At 38.4% G+C, this 7,874-nt stretch overlaps 1 pseudogene; it reads right to left on the bottom strand.

Annotated features, from left to right (window-relative positions):
• Nucleotides 1–4,027: 4,027 nt before the first annotated feature.
• On the bottom strand, nucleotides 4,028–5,156 carry LOC105997433 (annotated as a pseudogene).
• Between the last annotated feature and the right edge of the window lie 2,718 nt (nucleotides 5,157–7,874).

Here is a 7,874-nt window from a genome sequence, read left to right as displayed (position 1 = left end):
CCTTTATCATAAAGGGGTGTTGGATCTTGTCAAATGCCTTTTCTGCATCTAATGAGATAACCATGTGGTTCTTATCCTTGCTCTTGTTGATGTGATGAATTATATTAATTGATTTGCATATATTGAATCAGCTTTGCATCCCTGAAATGAATCCTATTTGTTCATAGTGTATGATGTTTTGGATGAATTGTTGAAGTCGACTGGCCATAATTTTGTTGAGAGGGACCTATGTTTCTTTAGCTCTGGCTTACCTCACCTAATATGATTTTTTTTCTAAGTCTTTCCATTTCCTTACAAACGGGGTGGTGTCATTCTTTCTGATGGAAGCACAGGATACACACACACACACACACACACACACACACACACACATATCACATTTTCTTGTTCCATTCATCTACTGAGGGGCATCTGGGTTACTCAGCATCTCTGGTCATAAAAGAAATGCAAATCAAATCAACATTTAGATTCCACCTCAGCCTAGTTAGAACGGCTATAGCTAAGAAATCTAATTTAAAAAAATGCTGGAGGGGATGTGGCCAGAAAGGAATGCTATTGAATTGTTGGTGGTAGTATAAACTTGTTCAACCACTCTGGAAAGCAATATGGAGGTTTCTCAAAATTCTACACATAGACATCCCCTATGATTCAGTAACCCCACTTCTGAGCATTTACCCAAATGTCCATAAACAAGGCCATACTAAAGCTACCAGCACAACTGTGTTTATTGCAGTATATTCACCATAGAGGACTGAAACTTCTGTTGTTGTTGTTGGTTGTGATTCTTAAACTCTGGGCCTGGTCACTGTCCCTGAGCTCTTCAGCTCAAACAGAGTGTTCTACCACTTGAGCCACAACACCACTTCTGGTTTTCTGGTGGTTTGCTGGAGATAAGTGTCTGATGGTTGTTCCTGCCCAGGCTGGCTTTGAACTGTGATCCTCAGATCTCATCCTCTTGAGTAGCTAGGATTACAGGCCTTGGATGCCTGGTGACTAAAACTTTTAATGCCATATCTTTCAGACATGTGAGGGAGGGAAGGAGGAATAGACAATGAGTTCCTGAAATGCTTAGTGATTTTGTCAACTACATCTATGCAATGAAACCATTATAAAAATATCTACATAATGGAAGTTTTTCTGTCTAGGAACAATTTATTTGTTGGAGTTCTCATTATCCTTGACTCCAGGAGGTCAGGAGTGTCTAGAGCAACTTCCACCTAGAACTTTAACTATTTGCCTCTTCCACTTGACTCTTTCCAGTTATTACACCCTTTATAATAATACACTGACTGGAAGTAAAGTAACAGCAATGGTTTTTGTAGATTGTGCTAATGAATTATTAAAGCAGAAAGGGTGTACTCCTGAGTGGGCAGCTGTCAGACAGATGGGTCAGAAGACTGAAGGCCTTTATTCATGGCTGTTCTTTGAATTCAGAGAGTCTGGCTGGGGACTGTGAAGACACCAACATCTATTATCTGACTTATGTCTGTAGAGTTAGTGGAAGAATTTAATGCCTTTACCTTTAAATGTATGGGACTGACAATAACTTTGGGTAATTACTGTCACAACTGAATTGATACCTACCATACTGTGAGAGAATGATCTTCACATGGAAAAGTAATGAAGACATTGCAGAATGAGGTGTAGGGGCTTCCTGTACAGAAACATATTCCCATCCTTGACACCTGGGTAATGGGAGCTCCAGAGCACCTCTGACCAAGAACCTGAGCTGTTCATTCTGTAACTTGTGTGAAATTTTGTAATCACATGTAATAGGTGCTTAAAGGTTGTTTTTGTTTTTTGGTGTTTTTTTTTTTTTTTTGCTAGGAAACCCTTGCTTCTTACTTGGTTTCATAATCTAGTTGGGAGCAAAACAAAAGTTAGGTATCTCTGATCAGTCTATTTTTCACTTTTTTTCCTGAACCATTTTTTATCATGCACTCCCTTGTCAGCCTTCTTGGAATCCAGGACTACTTGCCAGGCAGTAGTGACTTTTACTGTAAGAAAGTCCCACCTTTCCCATATCAACACAATAGATCGTCAGACCACCTGACAGGACTAGGTCACCTCTGATCTTCTCTGAACACAATCTTGACTTCAGTTGCTTTAAATAAGCATACCTTCTCACAGCTGAGCCACAATTCTCCTTATGTAAATCTAGGCAAATATCTGTATTGATAGAGAAATCTGAATTGTTATAATGCCATTGCTGCCAGGCTGTGAAATAAATCTCCTTTCTCTGCCCTTCACCATGTCTCTGTATTTATTATAGATGGGTGTGTGGCCCAGGCTGAAGTGTTTCAATCTGAGGTCTAACGCTTCCAGTTTCAATTTACTCATTCCCTTAACTTTTGTATTATTCATTGAATTGTTCTTTATTTTTTGTGATCTAATCAGTGTTCTACCATGACTCTAGGATGATTGTAATTAGTTGTTAATTCTTCACTATACTTCAGATTTTAGTATTTTTGTTTCTATATTAACTTCATAGGCCCACTTATGTATTCCTCTTAAAAATGTATTGCCTTCTAAATCAGACATTTACATTTTCAAAGAATTTAGTAAAAAAAACATGTAAAGTTTTCATTGCCATTGGTCACCAGCTTAATATGTGGCTGTGTTTTTATCAATGGAGAGCTCCAAATCAAGAGTTAAGATTCTGAGTTCATCTGTCTTCTTATTACAAATTGATTTCTTTTAGAATAAATACTTTTTTCTATCTACACTCATCTGGCCAGCTGCAATCTCAATGAAACATGCCCATTCTCAGGACAAACTGGAACCCTGGAAAAAAATGAATCAGCACCACTTTTTCTGAGTAATTCCTAACTCATGATTATAAATTATTAGCTCATCATTGCCGAAGCCTCTTTGGACAATAGCAATTCTTACATGCAGGGACTAAGTTAGCCCATTGTTTACTCTCTGACCTCACTATTTTCTCCCTTACAAAGTCCTTTCTGATGAATCATGCAAAGTACAACCATCAGTCCTGGAAGGAGTGGCATCATGTTTTTAATAGTAAGTAAAAATCTTATGGTTTACAAATCTATGAACTTGTTTATGTTCCTGTTACCTTCTTCACTCTACTATATTGTTTTCCCATTTTAAAAAGGCCAAGTCATTGGTATTATGAATTTTATCATCAGCAGGATACTTAGGAACATGCCACATGATTTTATCCTGAAATTCTCTAGTGTTCATCCATTGTGTGTCTTTAGGATCAGCATAATGCAACAGCCAGATGTGGCCTAGTGACTCTGCCACTTTAAGTTAATCAAAAACGCTAATCTACTAGAACATTTAGACATAAAAATGCTCTAGGATAGAGGTGTTTCTTGATTTTGTCTTCCCAGGATGGGTAACAGGATCTACTAATAAAAAGGCTGCTTTAGAAATTTGTGTCACTGAAACTAGTATTACTTTAATGTTTAAGGTTATTCTTGGAGCTTGAAGTTAGGATATAAGCAGTGTTCTTGAGGGTATTTTTTTTCTTTTTGCTTTTTTGGTTGTTGTTGTTTCTTCTCCTACCACTTGGAGGACAACTCCACTTTGGTGGTTAATTGGAGATAAGAATCTTGGATTCGTCTGTATATGCTGGCTATGTATTGCCATCCTCAGAGCTCAGCCTGTTGAATAGCAAGGATTACTGGTAAAACAACAGTGCCCACTGCATTAAGTGTTGTTTTTTGTTGTTATTCTGTGCTCCAACTTCTTTAAAGCTGGAAAGCCATCAATGGGGATTCATTTTTGCATGAGTTTATTGTATCGCAACGTGTAAACATTTATTTATTCTCTTGTTGCATTGTTGCTACTTTATCTTATCCTCACTTAATTTGTTTGTTTTTACATTTTATATTTTATTTTATGCCTTCTCCATATTTTATAATACAATGCAATTATTGTACAAAGAAATTCATATTAGTACATTATGGTCCAAAGAAATTCAAATTAGTACAATATTAGTGGTTTGCTACATTTGAGAAAGGTTCTCTGCTTTAGAGTTCCCAACACATAGTCTCTTCTCTTATGACAACGGGATACCCCTGAAAAAAAGGGGCCTGACAGGAAATTGGAGAGAGCCAGTGGGGTATCTCCAGATAAGGGAACTCTTAGCCACATTCCAAAAACTCACACTGCCATGGTCAAGATCAAGAAACACACCAACCCGGCCCAGAGGCTTCTCTACATAGTGAGGCAGCATTGGGAAGGTGGTGAAAAGGGTGTAGAGTGTTCTCCTTCACAAACAGAAGGAGGAGAAGGTCCTCATATTCCGTGAGGTTGCTCCCTATGGTAGAATCCCTAACAAGTCCCAGGGCCCAGGTGAAAGAGTCATCCACCCTAACCTCCCAGTAATGTTTTCCAGAGCTGAAGACTTGGCATCCAAAAGCAGTGAAGTGGAGGGACTCTTCAGAATTCAAAACTGCATATTGATGGTCCTGTCTAACACTGCTCCCATGAACTTGATTCCCCACAGCTTCATTGAAGGAAATCTCCACCCGGTACTGGCTGAGCCTCTCTATCAGTCCAGGCATGGGAGGGGCACTGAGCCGTGGCTTCAGAGGGAGAGGCATGAAGGCCAACACTGACTCACAGCTCTTTAGGGTCAACTCTACATCCTGAAGCAGTTCCACATCTGGCTTCTGGTATGTTTCCATCAGCTCCTGATACGTTTTCCTGAGTTGATGCTTCTTCTGAAGCATTTGGGTTTCCCTTTCTCTGAGTTGCAGTTACATGGCTCTTCCTTCATTGATCAGTAGCTGGGAATGCTGTCTTTCCTCCTCCTGGACACCCAGCTGCAGCATTGCAAAAGCATCTTGGGTCATGCCTCCATATAGGTTCACATAACGAATCCATTGGTTGAAGAGTCTCCTCTTCTTATGTAAATTGCGCTGGTTTTCTTGAGTCTTTTCCCATACAGTGTCCATCTGCTTTGAAATCACCTCCCTCTGCTACTCAGCAGCCCTTTCTATGAGATGGTGTTTGTGAGCCCTGTACTCCTGAGACTGGGAGCAGCTCCTACAGAGCAGGGCCCTGTCCACCTCACAGAACATCTGCTTGGTCTCCCTGTGTGTCCCACACATGTATTCCTCAGAGCTCAGGAACCGCCTGAGGCTGGCTCTTTTGACAATGGCCACCAGGCTCTTCAGAACCATGTTGTTTTGAGGTCTCTCTGCTGGCAGGGTCCCTTGCACATGGGCACCTGGCTGGAGTCTGGGTCTCTCCCATCAGAGGCAGAGACAGTCGACTAAAACTCTGTCCTCACTCTAGAGTAACTCTCTCTGGCCCAGGGACAATGTCCAATCTTGAACACAATATGGGCTAGGGACAGGCAGTTGGTTCAAGCCTCACCACTACTAAGAAAAATACCAAGTACAGTAGAGAACACTTAAAAGAGCAGTAGATTCTCACACTCTGATCCTCATCTATGGGATCCTTTAGCATTTTTGGCAATGCAAACACTCTACCACTTGATTCACAGCTCTAATTCTGTGTTTTTGTTTGTCAATTTTAGTTAATAGTGTTACAAATTTTCCTATTCGTGCTGGTTTTAATATGTAATGATTCCATCTAAACCCCAGCATTGACATTAGACACTTTCTCAATTGTATTCACAGATACATTTCTACAGTAAAGTATTGCTCCATGTTTTCCTATTTAAATATGTACTAAGCCTATTTCACAATTGTACTATTTGGGATATGGTAATAATATAATATAATAATTAAAGATTAATAATTAAAGACATAATAATTAAGTATTAAAAAATAAAATGATGAAGAAAAAGTAGCTGTATATTCATTTAACAATTTGATATTAATATTTGTTGAATGTTACGAGTGTTCTGCTATTCTTTTATTGATCTTTAGAGTTGATTACTGTGAGAGAATGAAGACATAACAGCTACCTTCTACCTTTGTTCTTACTTAAATGTGAAAATATCATCACTTTCCTTTCTATATTACTTTTTTATATTTATTTTTGTTGGTCATGCAGCTTGAACTCTGGGCCTGGGCATTGTTCCTGAGCTCTTCAACTCAAGGACAGCACTCTATCTTTTGAGTTACAGTACCACTTCTGGTTTTCCATTGGTTTATTGGACACAAGAGTCTCAAGGACTTTCTTGCCTGGGCTAGCTTTGAACCACAATCCTATGATCTCAGCCTCCTGAGTAGCTAGAATTACAGGCATGAGCTCCCATCCACTAGCTTTCTTTCCAAATTAAACAGATTGGACTCAAGTTAACTTCAGTTGATGTTCAAAGTCTAGGTTTGAGTGATATAAATCTTTTTCTGTACCTTTATAAAACAACAGAAGAATAATGGTCAAAGATATTTAAGTCTTATATCTTTAAAATACCCTGAATTTTTGTTGCACTAATTATGACTAGATCTTTCAAAATAAGCATTCACCATCTAAACAATGAACCTAATTCACTTTAGAACCATGGACAAAATCATATCACAAAGATAACTAACGTAAAACTTACAGATAAAAAATTTTGAAGGAGTGAGGGAGGGAAAGGATAATAGGAGAATAACAAAGGTGGGGTAACAATGCTCAATAAGAAATGCACTCATAACCTTACTCATGTGAGTGTAACCCTTCTGTAAAGCATATTTACAATAAAATAAAATTAAAAAAATAAATTTTCCTAATTTCAGCCTCCAATCGTAATAGCACCACAAAAAATAAAATACCTAGGAATTAACTTAACCAAAGAAGTAAAGGACCTCTATGATGAAAACTTTAAAAACCTGAAAAAGGAAATCAAAACAGATCTTAGAAAGTGACAAAAACTCCCATGCTCCTGGATTGGAAAGATCAACATCATGAAAATGGCTATCTACAAATTCAGTGCAAGACCTATCGGTATTCTAACCTCATTCTTCAAGGAAATAGAAGAGGCAATCCAAAAATTCATATGGTAAATAATGCTACAATAAAAATAGTTGTGCTGGTAGCTTTAGTGTGGTCTTGTTTGTAAACATTTGGGTAAATGCCCAAAAGTGGGGTTTCTGGGTCATAGGGGAGCTCTATGTGAAGTCTTTTCTGGAACCTCCAAACCAAAAATTCATATGGAACAATAAAAGACCCTGAAGAGCAAAAATGATCCTTAACTGAAAGAACAGTGCTGGAGGAATATCAATACCACATTTCAAACTCTGCTACAAAGCCATAGTAATCAAAACAGCTTGGTACTGACACAAGAACAGACCTCAAGATCAATGGAATAGAATTGAAAACTTAGAAATGAACACACAGACCTATAGCCATCTAGTCTTCGATAAGGGAGCTAAAAAAAATAGAATGAAAGAAAGACAACCTCTTCAGTAAATGGTGCTGGCAAAATTGGTTAATCACTTGTAGAAAACTAAAACTACATCCTTATATATCACCCTGCACCAGAATCAACTCCAAATGGATCAAAGTCCACGGAGTCAAACCAGACACTGAAAACATTGCAGGATCGAATAGGAGAAACTCTAGATCTCCTTGGCACAGGCCAAAATTTTCTTAATAGAGACCCGGAAACACAACAAATCAAAGAAAGGTTGGATAAATGGGATTACATGAAGCTGCAGAGCTTCTGAATGGCAAAGGACATAGCTAACAAGATCAATAGAAAGCCCATGGATTGGGAGAAGATCTTCACTAGCCATACAACGGACCACGGTCTCATATCTAAAATATACCTGGAACTCAAAAAATTAAACCCCCCAACAACAAATCCTCAAAGAAACAACTGCCCAATAAATAAGTGGGCTAAAGATTTAAAGTGAAACTTCTCTGAAGAGGAAAGAAGGATGGCCAATAGACACATGAAGAAATGCTCAACCTCCCTAGCCATAAAAGAAATGCAAATCAAAACA

The sequence above is a fragment of the Dipodomys ordii genome, unplaced genomic scaffold (assembly GCF_000151885.1).
Source record: "Dipodomys ordii isolate 6190 unplaced genomic scaffold, Dord_2.0 Scaffold146, whole genome shotgun sequence".
Taxonomy (NCBI): domain Eukaryota; kingdom Metazoa; phylum Chordata; class Mammalia; order Rodentia; family Heteromyidae; genus Dipodomys; species Dipodomys ordii.
Note: the sequence above shows the minus strand (reverse complement) of the source record. Positions and strands in the feature narration are given on the sequence as shown.